Here is a 21,555-nt window from a genome sequence, read left to right as displayed (position 1 = left end):
TCCGCTTTACCCTCTGAACATTTTCAGAGCTTCGGTTGCTCCAGACTGCATGAAGGAAGCATTTGAAAATTGTGGGAGGCAACAGTCTGGTTTGTGACCCTAAGTATGTAAAGACAGTATCACTACGCCATGAGCAGGGTTTGAACTTCAGCTCAGAAAGCCTATTGGAATCCAAGTCCAACATCTTAACCACTCGGTCATCACAGCCAGTGATGAGCTGTGGATTTTTGAGCTAGGGGGGCTCTATTTAATGACGTTACGTGCATGCGCACATGCACGCACATAGCCGATCAGCTCAGTGCTAGTTGAAATACTGTATTCAACATGTGATTTTTAATGTAATTATATTTCTTATTATTTAGTTGCATTGTTAATTTGTTTTTTTTGTGTTTTTTTCAATTAATTAATTATTTTATTTTCCTTTTAGTTTTATATAAAAGCCCTTTACATAGACTCAAAGTACTTAAAAATAATCAGACAACTTGTCTTTACTTGAATTATTATATGAACAGTAATAAGAACTTGCAACAACGGACAGGGATAACTTAGTGAGTGTCTAGTAGGCTACAGCTCTTGTTCTTGGGTCTTCTGCTAAGCGATTAACCCTTTCACACTCTGCAGTGCATTGTCATATTCAATTCAAGTCCATGCCCATGGCTTTTCTCGAGTAGCCTAATGTTATACAAAGTAGCCAAGTAGAGGCTATTGTTTTAGGTGTTGAGCTTGTGTTGAACTTGCAACTCTATGTAAAGACGTGACGTGTCTCTGGTCCATCCTTGACTGCGTCAGCCAGTACCTACAAAGTCCGGACAGTGGATGGTAGCATGTAGCCCCTTTATAGTCAGGACAGAGTTCAGATTTAAGACCCGACTTGACTCGACAGCAAATAAAGACCAGTGTTACACAGACTATATGAGATTTGATGTCCAAAATGTGAAGACTGTATCACTACGCTGTGAGCAGGGTTCGAACCTGCGCGGGGAAACCCCATTGGATTTCAAGTCCAACACCTTAACCACTCGGTCATCACAGCCGTATTTGTCTCTTTTATGAGCAGTCATTCTCACAGAGACCTCCTCTCTTCTACTTTTTATTAGGTGTACAGATTGCATGTCAGCTTATTATTTTGAAGAAACTCTGTTTGAGTGCGGTGCTTTAACACCCATCCAGATGTTTTCACTCACTGTAACACAGACAACTCAGACTGAAGTCCTAAAGGTGTGTAGGACCCTCAGTACGCTGTGAGCAGGGTTCGAACCTGCGCGGGGAAACCCCATTGGATTTCGAGTCCAACGCCTTAACCACTCGGCCATCACAGCTGTGTATAAACATGAGATAACTAATCATTGTCAAAGCTGAAGAGACCTTGACTCGATTCAGACTTAGGTAGTAAAGCTCAGAACTTGCAACTCTATGTAAAGACGTGACGTGTCTCCGGTCTACCCTTGACTGCGTCAGCCAGTACCTACAAATTCCGGACGGTGAATGGTAGCATGTAGGCCCTTTATAGTCAGGACAGAGTTCAGATTTAAGACCCGACTTGACTCGACTCGAAAGCAAATAAAGACCAGTGTTACACAGACTGTATGAGATTTGAGGTCCTAAATGTGAAGACTGTATCACTACGCTGTGAGCAGGGTTCGAACCTGCGCGGGGAAACCCCATTGGATTTCAAGTCCAACACCTTAACCACTCGGTCATCACAGCCGTATTTGTCTCTTTTATGACCAGTCATTCTCACAGAGAGCTTGAGTCTTAGACTTGTGACGTGACTCTGGTCCATCCTTGACTGCGTCAGCCAGTACCTACAAAGTCCGGACAGTGGATGGTAGCATGTAACCCCTTTATAGTCAGGACAGAGTTCAGATTTAAGACCCGACTTGACTCGAAAGCAAATAAAGACCAGTGTTACACAGACTATATGAGATTTGATGTCCAAAATGTGAAGACTGTATCACTACGCTGTGAGCAGGGTTTGAACCTGCGCGGGGAAACCCCATTGGATTTTGTTGAGAGCGAGGCCCAAGCCATCAATGTGACCCCTAGACCCCGAGCTCCTGTAAGGCCCTTGCCCCAAGCGCCTGCCATGTCGGCCGGCAAGAAGAGGAGAGAGAAGATAAAACTGGACCGTGCTGCCAGAGCATCCACTACTGGCTGGCCCGGAAACAGCGAGCGATGGAGCAATTGGAATGCTCCCTACAACGCTGTCCCTACAGCAGGGGGGGGGGGGGTGTTTACCATGGGTTACACCACCATACCCCCACCCGTATGCATCGAGGGGACCCCAGCAAGGACCCTGCCCCAGCCCCGATCCTACAACAGGATTCTACGGGGCACCCCCCAGCCAATACCGACCCGATCCAAGAAGCCAACATGGTCCATACTATTAGAGACCATTGAAACATGCAAAACTGATATTTAGCTTATAGCATTATAGCTCTGCTATGTTTTTGCTTAGATCGCTTCCCACACACTTTCTCACCAGCTGCCTGTGTAAGCTGATAACAGGCCAGACAGCCAAGGTCACGCACTGTCTGCTTGGCGGAGGTGAGACGTGACAGGAAGTAACCACGTGCTTCGAGAGTTGGAAATTGGACTGGAAGGGAGGGGTGAGATGATGCCATGTAATGACAGTGTTCTGCCACAGGGGTTGATGTACTTAACCTCCGGTCGCCCAGGGATGGGCAGATTTTTCCTGGACTTTTTATCTAGAGACTTCTGTTTTGCTCAGATTTAGCTGCTAGCCACTTCGGTGGCCTTCTTCTCTTTTCAATACTTTATTCTCTATTTTTGTAACTCACTTCTTAATAAATCCTTTTTATTGAACTTCATTCTCGTGTGACGACTGCCTCCCCACTGCCTCATTAGCCAAGAAAGATATCCGGGTATTTTGTCTTTTTCCTGTATTCTTGTGGTAAGATTGGTAACACATATTACTACATTAGCATAGGAGCTAACCCGTGTTTGAGAGTTTCTCTCTAACTGACACGGGTTGGGACAGGCCCTGTCAACGGTCTAAAGTTTCATTCTCAGTTATCTGCTATTTATTACCAAGTAAGGTGGTTGGTGCTAGGTTCATTTCTCAACGAGTGGCTCTCATTTATTTCCTATACTAGCAGGATACAGAGCGCTACTCACGAGAAATCACTAGACACTAGCTGCCGGGTGATAACGCAGAGCCAAGAGTGAAATTAGGTCTGTTTACAGTTGATGTTGAAGCACACGCAGATACAACAGTAGTTGTGTCCCGTAGCTGCTGGTGGCACCAAGGCAATAGTATTGGTCTCCGATCACTGAGTGTTAATTAAATCTTATTTTAGATTTGTGCCTGAGTTTTGAGCAATGTCTAGTCCAAGTCTGAGTCTAGTCGTTGTCGGAAGCCACTTGTAATCTACCGAGAATAGATCCTTAAGGTTGAACTCAAGAGACAAGAGTTTATCCATTCTAGATATAAGCGATAAGTAGGAGTAAGGTTTAAATTCCAGTAACCGGAGAGGAATTAGCACACCTCGAAGGGGTTCTGGTGAGGGAGTCTGGGTCTAACTCGCCCAGGGTCTGATTCCCTTTACAGATTTCAAGTCCAACACCTTAACCACTCGGTCATCACAGCCGTATTTGTCTCTTTTATGACCAGTCATTCTCACAGAGAGCTTGAGACTTAGACTTGTGACGTGACTCTGGTCCATCCTTGACTGCGTCAGCCAGTACCTACAAAGTCCGGACAGTGGATGGTAGCATGTAACCCCTTTATAGTCAGGACAGAGTTCAGATTTAAGACCCGACTTGACTCGAAAGCAAATAAAGACCAGTGTTACACAGACTATATGAGATTTGAAAATGTGAAGACTGTATCACTACGCTGTGAGCAGGGTTCGAACCTGCGCGGGGAAACCCCATTGGATTTCAAGTCCAACACCTTAACCACTCGGTCATCACAGCCGTATTTGTCTCTTTTATGAGCAGTAATTCTCACAGAGACCTCCTCACTTCTACTTTTTATTAGGTGTACAGATTGCTGCTTATTATTTTGAAGAAACTCTGTTTGAGTGCGGTGCTTTAACACCCATCCAGATGTTTTCACTCACTGTAACACAGACAACTCAGACTGAAGTCCTAAAGGTGTGTAGGACCCTCAGTACGCTGTGAGCAGGGTTCGAACCTGCGCGGGGAAACCCCATTGGATTTCGAGTCCAACGCCTTAACCACTCGGCCATCACAGCTGTGCTTACACATGAGATAACTAATCAGTGTCAAAGCTGAAGAGACCTTGACTCGATTCAGACTTAGGTAGTAAAGCTCAGAACTTGCAACTCTATGTAAAAACGTGACGTGTCTCCGGTCTACCCTTGACTGCGTCAGGCAGTACCTACAAAGTCCGGACGGTGAATGGTAGCATGTAGGCCCTTTATAGTCAGGACAGAGTTCAGATTTAAGACCCGACTTGACTCGACTCGAAAGCAAATAAAGACCAGTGTTACACAGACTATATGAGATTTGAGGTCCTAAATATGAAGACTGTATCACTACGCTGTGAGCAGGGTTCGAACCTGCGCGGGGAAACCCCATTGGATTTCAAGTCCAACACCTTAACCACTCGGTCATCACAGCCGTATTTGTCTCTTTTATGACCAGTCATTCTCACAGAGAGCTTGAGTCTTAGACTTGTGACGTGACTCTGGTCCATCCTTGACTGCGTCAGCCAGTACCTACAAAGTCCGGACAGTGGATGGTAGCATGTAACCCCTTTATAGTCAGGACAGAGTTCAGATTTAAGACCCGACTTGACTCGAAAGCAAATAAAGACCAGTGTTACACAGACTATATGAGATTTGATGTCCAAAATGTGAAGACTGTATCACTACGCTGTGAGCAGGGTTCGAACCTGCGCGGGGAAACCCCATTGGATTTCAAGTCCAACACCTTAACCACTCGGTCATCACAGCCGTATTGTCTCTTTTATGAGCAGTAATTCTTACAGAGACCTCCTCACTTCTACTTTTTATTAGGTGTACAGATTGCATGTCTGCTTATTATTTTGAAGAAACTCTGTTTGAGTGCGGTGCTTTAACACCCATCCAGATGTTTTCACTCACTGTAACACAGACAACTCAGACTGAAGTCCTAAAGGTGTTTAGGACCCTCAGTACGCTGTGAGCAGGGTTCGAACCTGCGCGGCGAAACCCCATTGGATTTCGAGTCCAACGCCTTAACCACTCGGCCATCACAGGTGTGTTTAAACGTGAGATAACTAATCAGTGTCAAAGCTGAAGAGACCTTGACTCGATTCAGACTTAGGTAGTAAAGCTCAGAACTTGCAACTCTATGTAAAGACGTGACGTGTCTCCGGTCTACCCTTGACTGCGTCAGGCAGTACCTACAAAGTCCGGACGGTGAATGGTAGCATGTAGGCCCTTTATAGTCAGGACAGAGTTCAGATTTAAGACCCGACTTGACTCGAAAGCAAATAAAGACCAGTGTTACACAGACTATATGAGATTTGAGGTCCTAAATGTGAAGACTGTATCACTACGCTGTGAGCAGGGTTCGAACCTGCGCGGGGAAGCCCCATTGGATTTCAAGTCCAACACCTTAACCACTCGGTCATCACAGCCGTATTGTCTCTTTTATGAGCAGTAATTCTTACAGAGACCTCCTCACTTCTACTTTTTATTAGGTGTACAGATTGCATGTCTGCTTATTATTTTGAAGAAACTCTGTTTGAGTGCGGTGCTTTAACACCCATCCAGATGTTTTCACTCACTGTAACACAGACAACTCAGACTGAAGTCCTAAAGGTGTGTAGGACCCTCAGTACGCTGTGAGCAGGGTTCGAACCTGCGCGGCGAAACCCCATTGGATTTCGAGTCCAACGCCTTAACCACTCGGCCATCACAGCTGTGTTTAAACGTGAGATAACTAATCAGTCTCAAAGCTGAAGAGACCTTGACTCGATTCAGACTTAGGTAGTAAAGCTCAGAACTTGCAACTCTATGTAAAGACGTGACGTGTCTCCGGTCTACCCTTGACTGCGTCAGGCAGTACCTACAAAGTCCGGACGGTGAATGGTAGCATGTAGGCCCTTTATAGTCAGGACAGAGTTCAGATTTAAGACCCGACTTGACTCGAAAGCAAATAAAGACCAGTGTTACACAGACTATATGAGATTTGAGGTCCTAAATGTGAAGACTGTATCACTACGCTGTGAGCAGGGTTCGAACCTGCGCGGGGAAACCCCATTGGATTTCAAGTCCAACACCTTAACCACTCGGTCATCACAGCCGTATTCGTCTCTTTTATGACCAGTCATTCTCACAGAGAGCTTGAGTCTTAGACTTGTGACGTGACTCTGGTCCATCCTTGACTGCGTCAGCCAGTACCTACAAAGTCCGGACGGTGAATGGTAGCATGTAGCCCCTTTATAGTCAGGACAGAGTTCAGATTTAAGACCCGACTTGACTTGAAAGCAAATAAAGACCAGTGCTATACAGACTATACAGTAAGAGATTTGAGGTCCTAAATGTGAAGACTGTATCACTACACTGTGAGCAGGGTTCGAACCTGCGTGGGGAAACCCCATTGGATTTCAAGTCCAACACCTTAACCACTCGGTCATCACAGCCGTATTTGTCTTTTTTATGAGCAGTCATTCTCACAGAGACCTCCTCTCTTCTACTTTTTATTAGGTGTACAGATTGCATGTCAGCTTATTATTTTGAAGAAACTCTGTTTGAGTGCGGTGCTTTAACACCCATCCAGATGTTTTCACTCACTGTAACACAGACAACTCAGACTGAAGTCCTAAAGGTGTGTAGGACCCTCAGTACGCTGTGAGCAGGGTTCGAACCTGCGCGGGGAAACCCCATTGGATTTCGAGTCCAACGCCTTAACCACTCGGCCATCACAGCTGTGTTTGAATAAGAGATAACTAATCAGTGTCAAAGCTGGAGAGACCTAGACTCGATTCAGACTTAAGTAGTGAAGCTCAGAACTTGCAACTCGACGTAAAGACGTGACGTGTCTCCGGTCTACCCTTGACTGCGTCAGCCAGTACCTACAAAGTCCCGACGGTGAATGGTAGCATGTAGGCCCTTTAGACTCAGGACAGAGTTCAGATTTAAGACCCGACTTGACTCGAAAGCAAATAAAGACCAGTGTTACACAGACTATATGAGATTTGATGTCCAAAATGTGAAGACTGTATCACTACGCTGTGAGCAGGGTTCGAACCTGCGCGGGGAAACCCCATTGGATTTCAAGTCCAACACCTTAACCACTCGGTCATCACAGCCGTATTTGTCTCTTTTATGACCAGTCATTCTCACAGAGAGCTTGAGTCTTAGACTTGTGACGTGACTCTGGTCCATCCTTGACTGCGTCAGCCAGTACCTACAAAGTCCGGACAGTGGATGGTAGCATGTAACCCCTTTATAGTCAGGACAGAGTTCAGATTTAAGACCCGACTTGACTCGAAAGCAAATAAAGACCAGTGTTACACAGACTATATGAGATTTGATGTCCAAAATGTGAAGACTCTATCACTACGCTGTGAGCAGGGTTCGAACCTGCGCGGGGAAACCCCATTGGATTTCAAGTCCAACACCTTAACCACTCGGTCATCACAGCCGTATTTGTCTCTTTTATGACCAGTCATTCTCACAGAGACCTCCTCACTTCTACTTTTTATTAGGTGTACAGATTGCATGTCTGCTTATTATTTTGAAGAAACTCTGTTTGAGTGCGGTGCTTTAACACCCATCCAGATGTTTTCACTCACTGTAACACAGACAACTCAGACTGAAGTCCTAAAGGTGTGTAGGACCCTCAGTACGCTGTGAGCAGGGTTCGAACCTGCGCGGGGAAACCCCATTGGATTTCAAGTCCAACACCTTAACCACTCGGTCATCACAGCCGTATTTGTCTCTTTTATGACCAGTCATTCTCACAGAGAGCTTGAGTCTTAGACTTGTGACGTGACTGTGGTCCATCCTTGACTGCGTCAGCCAGTACCTACAAAGTCCAGACGGTGAATGGTAGCATGTAGGCCCTTTATAGTCAGGACAGAGTTCAGATTTAAGACCCGACTTGACTCGACTCGAAAGCAAATAAAGACCAGTGTTACACAGACTATATGAGATTTGAGGTCCTAAATGTGAAGACTGTATCACTACGCTGTGAGCAGGGTTCGAACCTGCACGGGGAAACCCCATTGGATTTCAAGTCCAACACCTTAACCACTCGGTCATCACAGCCGTATTTGTCTCTTTCATGAGCAGTCATTCTCACAGAGACCTCCTCTCTTCTACTTTTTATTAGGTGTACAGATTGCATGTCAGCTTATTATTTTGAAGAAACTCTGTTTGAGTGCGGTGCTTTAACACCCATCCAGATGTTTTCACTCACTGTAACACAGACAACTCAGACTGAAGTCCTAAAGGTGTGTAGGACCCTCAGTACGCTGTGAGCAGGGTTCGAACCTGCGCGGGGAAACCCCATTGGATTTCGAGTCCAACGCCTTAACCACTCGGCCATCACAGCTGTGTTTAAATAAGAGATAAATAATCAGTGTCAAAGCTGGAGAGACCTAGACTCGATTCAGACTTAAGTAGTGAAGCTCAGAACTTGCAACTCTATGTAAAGACGTGACGTGTCTCCGGTCTACCCTTGACTGCGTCAGCCAGTACCTACAAAGTCCGGACGGTGAATGGTAGCATGTAGGCCCTTTATAGTCAGGACAGAGTTCAGATTTAAGACCCGACTTGACTCGAAAGCAAATAAAGACCAGTGCTATACAGACTATACAGTATGAGATTTGATGTCCTAAATGTGAAGACTGTATCACTACGCTGTGAGCAGGGTTCGAACCTGCGCGGGGAAACCCCATTGGATTTCAAGTCCAACACCTTAACCACTCGGTCATCACAGCCGTATTTGTCTCTTTTATGACCAGTCATTCTCACAGAGAGCTTGAGTCTTAGACTTGTGACGTGACTTTGGTCCATCCTTGACTGCGTCAGCCAGTACCTACAAAGTCCGGACAGTGGATGGCAGCATGTAGCCCCTTTATAGTCAGGACAGAGTTCAGATTTAAGACCCGACTTGACTCGAAAGCAAATAAAGACCAGTGTTACACAGACTATATGAGATTTGATGTCCAAAATGTGAAGACTGTATCACTACGCTGTGAGCAGGGTTCGAACCTGCGCGGGGAAACCCCATTGGATTTCAAGTCCAACACCTTAACCACTCGGTCATCACAGCCGTATTTGTCTCTTTTATGAGTAGTAATTCTCACAGAGACCTCCTCACTTCTACTTTTTATTAGGTGTACAGATTGCATGTCTGCTTATTATTTTGAAGAAACTCTGTTTGAGTGCGGTGCTTTAACACCCATCCAGATGTTTTCACTCACTGTAACACAGACAACTCAGACTGAAGTCCTAAAGGTGTTTAGGACCCTCAGTACGCTGTGAGCAGGGTTCGAACATGCGCAGGGAAACCCCATTGGATTTCGAGTCCAACGCCTTAACCACTCGGCCATCACAGCTGTGTTAAAACATGAGATAACTAATCAGTGTCAAAGCTGAAGGGACCTTGACTCGATTCAGACTTAGGTAGTAAAGCTCAGAACTTGCAACTCTATGTAAAGACGTGACGTGTCTCCGGTCTACCCTTGACTGCGTCAGGCAGTACCTACAAAGTCCGGACGGTGAATGGTAGCATGTAGGCCCTTTATAGTCAGGACAGAGTTCAGATTTAAGACCCGACTTGACTCGACTCGAAAGCAAATAAAGACCAATTTTACACAGACTGTATGAGATTTGAGGTCCTAAATGTGAAGACTGTATCACTACGCTGTGAGCAGGGTTCGAACCTGCGCGGGGAAACCCCATTGGATTTCAAGTCCAACACCTTAACCACTTGGTCATCACAGCCGTATTTGTCTCTTCTATGACCAGTCATTCTCACAGAGAGCTTGAGTCTTAGACTTGTGACGTGACTCTGGTCCATCCTTGACTGCGTCAGCCAGTACCTACAAAGTCCGGACAGTGGATGGTAGCATGTAGCCCCTTTATAGTCAGGACAGAGTTCAGATTTAAGACCCGACTTGACTCGAAAGCAAATAAAGACCAGTGTTACACAGACTATATGAGATTTGATGTCAAAAATGTGAAGACTGTATCACTACGCTGTGAGCAGGGTTCGAACCTGCGCGGGGAAACCCCATTGGATTTCAAGTCCAACACCTTAACTACTCGGTCATCACAGCCGTATTTGTCTCTTTTATGAGCAGTCATTCTCACAGAGACCTCCTCACTTCTACTTTTTATTAGGTGTACAGATTGCATGTCTGCTTATTATTTTGAAGAAACTCTGTTTGAGTGCGGTGCTTTAACACCCATCCAGATGTTTTCACTCACTGTAACACAGACAACTCAGACTGAAGTCCTAAAGGGGTGTAGGACCCTCAGTACGCTGTGAGCAGGGTTCGAACCTGCGCGGGGAAACCCCATTGGATTTCGAGTCCAACGCCTTAACCACTCGGCCATCACAGCTGTGTATAAACATGAGATAACTAATCATTGTCAAAGCTGAAGAGACCTTGACTCGATTCAGACTTAGGTAGTAAAGCTCAGAACTTGCAACTCTATGTAAAGACGTGACGTGTCTCCGGTCTACCCTTGACTGCGTCAGGCAGTACCTACAAATTCCGGACGGTGAATGGTAGCATGTAGGCCCTTTATAATCAGGACAGAGTTCAGATTTAAGACCCGACTTGAAAGCAAATAAAGACCAGTGTTACACAGACTGTATGAGATTTGAGGTCCTAAATGTGAAGACTGTATCACTACGCTGTGAGCAGGGTTCGAACCTGCGCGGGGAAACCCCATTGGATTTCAAGTCCAACACCTTAACCACTCGGTCATCACAGCCGTATTTGTCTCGTTTATGACCAGTCATTCTCACAGAGACCTCCTCTCTTCTACTTTTTATTAGGTGTACAGATTGCATGTCAGCTTATTATTTTGAAGAAACTCTGTTTGAGTGCGGTGCTTTTACACCCATCCAGATGTTTTCACTCACTGTAACACAGACAACTCAGACTGAAGTCCTAAAGGTGTGTAGGACCCTCAGTACGCTGTGAGCAGGGTTCGAACCTGCGCGGGGAAACCCCATTGGATTTCGAGTCCAACGCCTTAACCACTCGGCCATCACAGCTGTGTTTAAATAAGAGATAACTAATGAGTGTCAAAGCTGGAGAGACCTAGACTCGATTCAGATTTAAGTAGTGAAGCTCAGAACTTGCAACTCGACGTAAAGACGTGACGTGTCTCCGGTCTACCCTTGACTGCGTCAGCCAGTACCTACAAAGTCCGGACGGTGAATGGTAGCATGTAGGCCCTTTATAGTCAGGACAGAGTTCAGATTTAAGACCCGACTTGACTCGACTCGAAAGCAAATAAAGACCAGTGTTACACAGACTGTATGATATTTGAGGTCCTGAATGTGAAGACTGTATCACTACGCTGTGAGCAGGGTTCGAACCTGCGCGGGGAAACCCGATTGGATTTCAAGTCCAACACCTTAACCACTCGGTCATCACAGCCGTATTTGTCTCTTTTATGACCAGTCATTCTCACAGAGAGCTTGAGTCTTAGACTTGTGACGTGACTCTGGTCCATCCTTGACTGCGTCAGCCAGTACCTACAAAGTCCGGACAGTGGATCCTAACATGTAGCCCCTTTATAGTCAGGACAGAGTTCAGATTTAAGACCCGACTTGACTCGAAAGCAAATAAAGACCAGTGTTACACAGACTATATGAGATTTGATGTCCAAAATGTGAAGACTGTATCACTACGCTGTGAGCAGGGTTCGAACCTGCGCGGGGAAACCCCATTGGATTTCAAGTCCAACACCTTAACCACTCGGTCATCACAGCCGTATTTGTCTCTTTTATGAGCAGTCATTCTCACAGAGACCTCCTCTCTTCTACTTTTTATTAGGTGTACAGATTGCATGTCAGCTTATTATTTTGAAGAAACTCTGTTTGAGTGCGGTGCTTTAACACCCATCCAGATGTTTTCACTCACTGTAACACAGACAACTCAGACTGAAGTCCTAAAGGTGTGTAGGACCCTCAGTACGCTGTGAGCAGGGTTCGAACCTGCGCGGGGAAACCCCATTGGATTTCAAGTCCAACACCTTAACCACTCGGTCATCACAGCCATATTTGTCTCTTTTATGACCAGTCATTCTCACAGAGAGCTTGAGTCTTAGACTTGTGACGTGACTCTGGTCCATCCTTGACTGCGTCAGCCAGTACCTACAAAGTCCGGACAGTGGATCCTAGCATGTAGCCCCTTTATAGTCAGGACAGAGTTCAGATTTAAGACCCGACTTGACTCGAAAGCAAATAAAGACCAGTGTTACACAGACTATATGAGATTTGATGTCCAAAATGTGAAGACTGTATCACTACACTGTGAGCAGGGTTCGAACCTGCGCGGGGAAACCCCATTGGATTTCAAGTCCAACACCTTAACCACTCGGTCATCACAGCCGTATTTGTCTCTTTTATGAGCAGTGATTCTCACAGAGACCTCCTCTCTTCTACTTTTTATTAGATGTACAGATTGCATGTCAGCTTATTATTTTGAAGAAACTCTGTTTGAGTGCGGTGCTTTAACACCCATCCAGATGTTTTCACTCACTGTAACACAGACAACTCAGACTGAAGTCCTAAAGGTGTGTAGGACCCTCAGTACGCTGTGAGCAGGGTTCCAACCTGCGCGGGGAAACCCCATTGGATTTCGAGTCCAACGCCTTAACCACTCGGCCATCACAGCTGTGTTTAAATAAGAGATAACTAATCAGTGTCAAAGCTGGAGAGACCTAGACTCGATTCAGACTTAAGTAGTGAAGCTCAGAACTTGCAACTCGACGTAAAGACGTGACGTGTCTCCGGTCTACCCTTGACTGCGTCAGGCAGTACTTACAAATTCCGGACGGTAAATGGTAGCATGTAGGCCCTTTATAGTCAGGACAGAGTTCAGATTTAAGACCCGACTTGACTCGACTCGAAAGCAAATAAAGACCAGTGTTACACAGACTGTATGAGATTTGAGGTCCTAAATGTGAAGACTGTATCACTACGCTGTGAGCAGGGTTCGAACCTGCGCGGGGAAACCCCATTGGATTTCAAGTTCAACACCTTAACCACTCGGTCATCACAGCCGTATTTGTCTCTTTTATGACCCGTCATTCTCACAGAGAGCTTGAGTCTTAGACTTGTGACGTGACTCTGGTCCATCCTTGACTGCGTCAGCCAGTACCTACAAAGTCCGGACAGTGGATGGTAGCATGTAGCCCCTTTATAGTCAGGACAGAGTTCAGATTTAAGACCCGACTTGACTCGAAAGCAAATAAAGACCAGTGTTACACAGACTATATGAGATTTGATGTCCAAAATGTGAAGACAGTATCACTACGCTGTGAGCAGGGTTCGAACCTGCGCGGGGAAACCCCATTGGATTTCAAGTCCAACACCTTAACCACTCGGTCATCACAGCCGTATTTGTCTCTTTTATGAGCAGTCATTCTCACAGAGACCTCCTCTCTTCTACTTTTTATTAGGTGTACAGATTGCATGTCAGCTTATTATTTTGAAGAAACTCTGTTTGAGTGCGGTGCTTTAACACCCATCCAGATATTTTCACTCACTGTAACACAGACAACTCAGACTGAAGTCCTAAAGGTGTGTAGGACCCTCAGTACGCTGTGAGCAGGGTTCGAACCTGCGCGGGGAAACCCCATTGGATTTCGAGTCCAACGCCTTAACCACTCGGCCATCACAGCTGTGTATAAACATGAGATAACTAATCATTGTCAAAGCTGAAGAGACCTTGACTCGATTCAGACTTAGGTAGTAAAGCTCAGAACTTGCAACTCTATGTAAAGACGTGACGTGTCTCCGGTCTACCCTTGACTGCGTCAGGCAGTACCTACAAATTCCGGACGGTAAATGGTAGCATGTAGGCCCTTTATAGTCAGGACAGAGTTCAGATTTAAGACCCGACTTGACTCGACTCGAAAGCAAATAAAGACCAGTGTTACACAGACTATATGAGATTTGAGGTCCTAAATGTGAAGACTGTATCACTACGCTGTGAGCAGGGTTCGAACCTGCGTGGGGAAACCCCATTGGATTTCAAGTCCAACACCTTAACCACTCGGTCATCACAGCCGTATTTGTCTCTTTTATGACCAGTCATTCTCACAGAGAGCTTGAGTCTTAGACTTGTGACGTGACTCTGGTCCATCCTTGACTGCGTCAGCCAGTACATACAAAGTCCGGACAGTGGATGGTAGCATGTAACCCCTTTATAGTCAGGACAGAGTTCAGATTTAAGACCCGACTTGACTCGAAAGCAAATAAAGACCAGTGTTACACAGACTATATGAGATTTGATGTCCAAAATGTGAAGACTGTATCACTACGCTGTGAGCAGGGTTCGAACCTGCGCGGGGAAACCCCATTGGATTTCAAGTCCAACACCTTAACCACTCGGTCATCACAGCCGTATTTGTCTCTTTTATGAGCAGTCATTCTCACAGAGACCTCCTCACTTCTACTTTTTATTAGGTGTACAGATTGCCTGTCTGCTTATTATTTTGAAGAAACTCTGTTTGAGTGCGGTGCTTTAACACCCATCCAGATGTTTTCACTCACTGTAACACAGACAACTCAGACTGAAGTCCTAAAGGTGTGTAGGACCCTCAGTACGCTGTGAGCAGGGTTCGAACCTGCGCAGGGAAACCCCATTGGATTTCGAGTCCAACGCCTTAACCACTCGGCCATCACAGCTGTGTATAAACATGAGATAACTAATCATTGTCAAAGCTGAAGAGACCTTGACTCGATTCAGACTTAGGTAGTAAAGCTCAGAACTTGCAACTCTATGTAAAGACGTGACGTGTCTCCGGTCTACCCTTGACTGCGTCAGGCAGTACCTACAAATTCCGGACGGTGAATGGTAGCATGTAGGCCCTTTATAGTCAGGACAGAGTTCAGATTTAAGACCCGACTTGAAAGCAAATAAAGACCAGTGTTACACAGACTGTATGAGATTTGAGGTCCTAAATGTGAAGACTGTATCACTACGCTGTGAGCAGGGTTCGAACCTGCGCGGGGAAACCCCATTGGATTTCAAGTCCAACACCTTAACCACTCGGTCATCACAGCCGTATTTGTCTCTTTTATGACCAGTCATTCTCACAGAGACCTCCTCTCTTCTACTTTTTATTAGGTGTACAGATTGCATGTCAGCTTATTATTTTGAAGAAACTCTGTTTGAGTGCGGTGCTTTTACACCCATCCAGATGTTTTCACTCACTGTAACACAGACAACTCAGACTGAAGTCCTAAAGGTGTGTAGGACCCTCAGTACGCTGTGAGCAGGGTTCGAACCTGCGCGGGGAAACCCCATTGGATTTCGAGTCCAACGCCTTAACCACTCGGCCATCACAGCTGTGTTTAAATAAGAGATAACTAATGAGTGTCAAAGCTGGAGAGACCTAGACTCGATTCAGATTTAAGTAGTGAAGCTCAGAACTTGCAACTCGACGTAAAGACGTGACGTGTCTCCGGTCTACCCTTGACTGCGTCAGCCAGTACCTACAAAGTCCGGACGGTGAATGGTAGCATGTAGGCCCTTTATAGTCAGGACAGAGTTCAGATTTAAGACCCGACTTGACTCGACTCGAAAGCAAATAAAGACCAGTGTTACACAGACTGTATGAGATTTGAGGTCCTGAATGTGAAGACTGTATCACTACGCTGTGAGCAGGGTTCGAACCTGCGCGGGGAAACCCGATTGGATTTCAAGTCCAACACCTTAACCACTCGGTCATCACAGCCGTATTTGTCTCTTTTATGACCAGTCATTCTCACAGAGAGCTTGAGTCTTAGACTTGTGACGTGACTCTGGTCCATCCTTGACTGCGTCAGCCAGTACCTACAAAGTCCGGACAGTGGATCCTAACATGTAGCCCCTTTATAGTCAGGACAGAGTTCAGATTTAAGACCCGACTTGACTCGAAAGCAAATAAAGACCAGTGTTACACAGACTATATGAGATTTGATGTCCAAAATGTGAAGACTATATCACTACGCTGTGAGCAGGGTTCGAACCTGCGCGGGGAAACCTCATTGGATTTCAAGTCCAACACCTTAACCACTCGGTCATCACAGCCGTATTTGTCTCTTTTATGAGCAGTCATTCTCACAGAGACCTCTTCTCTTCTACTTTTTATTAGGTGTACAGATTGCATGTCAGCTCATTATTTTGAAGAAACTCTGTTTGAGTGCGGTGCTTTAACACCCATCCAGATGTTTTCACTCACTGTAACACAGACAACTCAGACTGAAGTCCTAAAGGTGTGTAGGACCCTCAGTACGCTGTGAGCAGGGTTCGAACCTGCGCGGGGAAACCCCATTGGATTTCAAGTCCAACACCTTAACCACTCGGTCATCACAGCCGTATTTGTCTCTTTTATGAGCAGTCATTCTCACAGAGACCTCCTCTCTTCTACTTTTTATTAGGCGTACAGATTGCATGTCAGCTTATTATTTTGAAGAAACTCAGTTTGAGTGCGGTGCTTTAACACCCATCCAGATGTTTTCACTCACTGTAACACAGACAACTCAGACTGAAGTCCTAAAGGTGTGTAGGACCCTCAGTACGCTGTGAGCAGGGTTCGAACCTGCGCGGGGAAACCCCATTGGATTTCAAGTCCAACACCTTAACCACTCGGTCATCACAGCCGTATTTGTCTCTTTTATGACCAGTCATTCTCACAGAGACCTCCTCTCTTCTACTTTTTATTAGGTGTACAGATTGCATGTCAGCTTATTATTTTGAAGAAACTCTGTTTGAGTGCGGTGCTTTTACACCCATCCAGATGTTTTCACTCACTGTAACACAGACAACTCAGACTGAAGTCCTAAAGGTGTGTAGGACCCTCAGTACGCTGTGAGCAGGGTTCGAACCTGCGCGGGGAAACCCCATTGGATTTCGAGTCCAACGCCTTAACCACTCGGCCATCACAGCTGTGTTTAAATAAGAGATAACTAATGAGTGTCAAAGCTGGAGAGACCTAGACTCGATTCAGACTTAAGTAGTGAAGCTCAGAACTTGCAACTCGACGTAAAGACGTGACGTGTCTCCGGTCTACCCTTGACTGCGTCAGCCAGTACCTACAAAGTCCGGACGGTGAATGGTAGCATGTAGGCCCTTTATAGTCAGGACAGAGTTCAGATTTAAGACCCGACTTGACTCGACTCGAAAGCAAATAAAGACCAGTGTTACACAGACTGTATGAGATTTGAGGTCCTGAATGTGAAGACTGTATCACTACGCTGTGAGCAGGGTTCGAACCTGCGCGGGGAAACCCCATTGGATTTCAAGTCCAACACCTTAACCACTCGGTCATCACAGCCATATTTGTCTCTTTTATGACCAGTCATTCTCACAGAGAGCTTGAGTCTTAGACTTGTGACGTGACTCTGGTCCATCCTTGACTGCGTCAGCCAGTACCTACAAAGTCCGGACAGTGGATCCTAGCATGTAGCCCCTTTATAGTCAGGACAGAGTTCAGATTTAAGACCCGACTTGACTCGAAAGCAAATAAAGACCAGTGTTACACAGACTATATGAGATTTGATGTCCAAAATGTGAAGACTGTATCACTACGCTGTGAGCAGGGTTCGAACCTGCGCGGGGAAACCCCATTGGATTTCAAGTCCAACACCTTAACCACTCGGTCATCACAGCCGTATTTGTCTCTTTTATGAGCAGTCATTCTCACAGAGACCTCCTCTCTTCTACTTTTTATTAGGTGTACAGATTGCATGTCAGCTTATTATTTTGAAGAAACTCTGTTTGAGTGCGGTGCTTTAACACCCATCCAGATGTTTTCACTCACTGTAACACAGACAACTCAGACTGAAGTCCTAAAGGTGTGTAGGACCCTCAGTACGCTGTGAGCAGGGTTCGAACCTGCGCGGGGAAACCCCATTGGATTTCAAGTCCAACACCTTAACCACTCGGTCATCACAGCCGTATTTGTCTCTTTTATGAGCAGTCATTCTCACAGAGACCTCCTCTCTTCTACTTTTTATTAGGCGTACAGATTGCATGTCAGCTTATTATTTTGAAGAAACTCTGTTTGAGTGCGGTGCTTTAACACCCATCCAGATGTTTTCACTCACTGTAACACAGACAACTCAGACTGAAGTCCTAAAGGTGTGTAGGACCCTCAGTACGCTGTGAGCAGGGTTCGAACCTGCGCGGGGAAACCCCATTGGATTTCAAGTCCAACACCTTAACCACTCGGTCATCACAGCCATATTTGTCTCTTTTATGACCAGTCATTCTCACAGAGAGCTTGAGTCTTAGACTTGTGACGTGACTCTGGTCCATCCTTGACTGCGTCAGCCAGTACCTACAAAGTCCGGACAGTGGATCCTAGCATGTAGCCCCTTTATAGTCAGGACAGAGTTCAGATTTAAGACCCGACTTGACTCGAAAGCAAATAAAGACCAGTGTTACACAGACTATATGAGATTTGATGTCCAAAATGTGAAGACTGTATCACTACGCTGTGAGCAGGGTTCGAACCTGCGCGGGGAAACCCCATTGGATTTCAAGTCCAACACCTTAACCACTCGGTCATCACAGCCGTATTTGTCTCTTTTATGAGCAGTCATTCTCACAGAGACCTCATCTCTTCTACTTTTTATTAGGTGTACAGATTGCATGTCAGCTTATTATTTTGAAGAAACTCTGTTTGAGTGCGGTGCTTTAACACCCATCCAGATGTTTTCACTCACTGTAACACAGACAACTCAGACTGAAGTCCTAAAGGTGTGTAGGACCCTCAGTACGCTGTGAGCAGGGTTCGAACCTGCGCGGGGAAACCCCATTGGATTTCAAGTCCAACACCTTAACCACTCGGTCATCACAGCCGTATTTGTCTCTTTTATGAGCAGTCATTCTCACAGAGACCTCCTCTCTTCTACTTTTTATTAGGCGTACAGATTGCATGTCAGCTTATTATTTTGAAGAAACTCTGTTTGAGTGCGGTGCTTTAACACCCATCCAGATGTTTTCACTCACTGTAACACAGACAACTCAGACTGAAGTCCTAAAGGTGTGTAGGACCCTCAGTACGCTGTGAGCAGGGTTCGAACCTGCGCGGGGAAACCCCATTGGATTTCAAGTCCAACACCTTAACCACTCGGTCATCACAGCCGTATTTGTCTCTTTTATGAGCAGTCATTTTCACAGAGACCTCTTCTCTTCTACTTTTTATTAGGTGTACAGATTGCATGTCAGCTTATTATTTTGAAGAAACTCTGTTTGAGTGCGGTGCTTTAACACCCATCCAGATGTTTTCACTCACTGTAACACAGACAACTCAGACTGAAGTCCTAAAGGTGTGTAGGACCCTCAGTACGCTGTGAGCAGGGTTCGAACCTGCGCGGGGAAACCCCATTGGATTTCAAGTCCAACACCTTAACCACTCGGTCATCACAGCCGTATTTGTCTCTTTTATGAGCAGTAATTCTCTCAGAGACCTCCTCACTTCTACTTTTTATTAGGTGTACAGATTGCATGTCAGCTTATTATTTTGAAGAAACTCTGTTTGAGTGCGGTGCTTTAACACCCATCCAGATGTTTTCACTCACTGTAACACAGACAACTCAGACTGAAGTCCTAAAGGTGTGTAGGACCCTCAGTACGCTGTGAGCAGGGTTCGAACCTGCGCGGGGAAACCCCATTGGATTTCGAGTCCAACGCCTTAACCACTCGGTCATCACAGCTGTGTATAAACATGAGATAACTAATCATTCTCAAAGCTGAAGAGACCTTGACTCGATTCAGACTTAGGTAGTAAAGCTCAGAACTTGCAACTCTATGTAAAGACGTGACGTGTCTCCGGTCTACCCTTGACTGCGTCAGGCAGTACTTACAAATTCCGGACGGTAAATGGTAGCATGTAGGCCCTTTATAGTCAGGACAGAGTTCAGATTTAAGACCCGACTTGACTCGACTCGAAAGCAAATAAAGACCAGTGTTACACAGACTGTATGAGATTTGAGGTCCTAAATGTGAAGACTGTATCACTACGCTTTGAGCAGGGTTCGAACCTGCGCGGGGAATCCCCATTGGATGTCACGTCCAACACCTTAACCACTCGGTCATCACAGCCGTATTTGTCTCTTTTATGACCAGTCATTCTCACAGAGAGCTTGAGTCTTAGACTTGTGACGTGACTCTGGTCCATCCTTGACTGCGTCAGCCAGTACCTACAAAGTCCGGACGTTGAATGGTAGCATGTAGGCCCTTTATAGTCAGGACAGAGTTCAGATTTAAGACCCGACTTGACTCGACTCGAAAGCAAATAAAGACCAGTGTTACACAGACTATATGAGATTTGAGGTCCTAAATGTGAAGACTGCATCACTACGCTGTGAGCAGGGTTCGAACCTGTGCGGAGAAACCCCATTGGATTTCAAGTCCAACACCTTAACCACTCGGTCATCACAGCCGTATTTGTCTCTTTTATGACCAGTCATTCTCACAGAGACCTCCTCTCTTCTACTTTTTATTAGGTGTACAGATTGCATGTCAGCTTATTATTTTGAAGAAACTCTGTTTGAGTGCGGTGCTTTAACACCCATCCAGATGTTTTCACTCACTGTGACACAGACAACTCAGACTGAAGTCCTAAAGGTGTGTAGGACCCTCAGTACGCTGTGAGCAGGGTTCGAACCTGCGCGGGGACACCCCATTGGATTTCGAGTCCAACGCCTTAACCACTCGGCCATCACAGCTGTGTTTAAAGAAGAGATAACTAATCAGTGTCAAAGCTGGAGAGACCTAGACTCGATTCAGACTTAAGTAGTGAAGCTCAGAACTTGCAACTCGACGTAAAGACGTGACCTGTCTCCGGTCTACCCTTGACTGCGTCAGCCAGTACCTACAAAGTCCGGATGGTGAATGGTAGCATGTAGGCCCTTTAGAGTCAGGACAGAGTTCAGATTTAAGATCCGACTTGACTCGAAAGCAAATAAAGACCAGTGCTATACAGTATGAGATTTGATGTCCTAAATGTGAAGACTGTATCACTACGCTGTGAGCAGGGTTCGAACCTGCGCGGGGAAACCCCAATGGATTTCAAGTCCAACACCTTAACCACTCGGTCATCACAGCCGTATTTGTCTCTTTTATGACCAGTCATTCTCACAGAGAGCTTGAGTCTTAGACTTTTGACGTGACTCTGGTCCATCCTTGACTGCGTCAGCCAGTACCTACAAAGTCCGGACAGTGGATGGTAGCATGTAGCCCCTTTATAGTCAGGACAGAGTTCAGATTTAAGACCCGACTTGACTCGAAAGCAAATAAAGACCAGTGTTACACAGACTATATGAGATTTGATGTCCAAAATGTGAAGACTGTATCACTACGCTGTGAGCAGGGTTCGAACCTGC

At 45.8% G+C, this 21,555-nt stretch overlaps 1 protein-coding gene across 1 annotated transcript in view; it reads left to right on the top strand.

Moving 5' to 3' along the window:
* Positions 1–21,555, top strand: part of LOC311039781 (ras-related protein Rab-19) — a 50,468-nt gene that overhangs the window by 6,793 nt on the left and 22,120 nt on the right. The gene's annotated exons all lie outside the window — the stretch shown is intronic.

This window comes from Gymnoscopelus microlampas (assembly GCF_963454915.1).
Source record: "Gymnoscopelus microlampas genome assembly, chromosome: 23".
Classification (NCBI taxonomy): Eukaryota; Metazoa; Chordata; class Actinopteri; order Myctophiformes; family Myctophidae; genus Gymnoscopelus; species Gymnoscopelus microlampas.
This window is presented reverse-complemented; position numbering and strand designations above follow the sequence as displayed.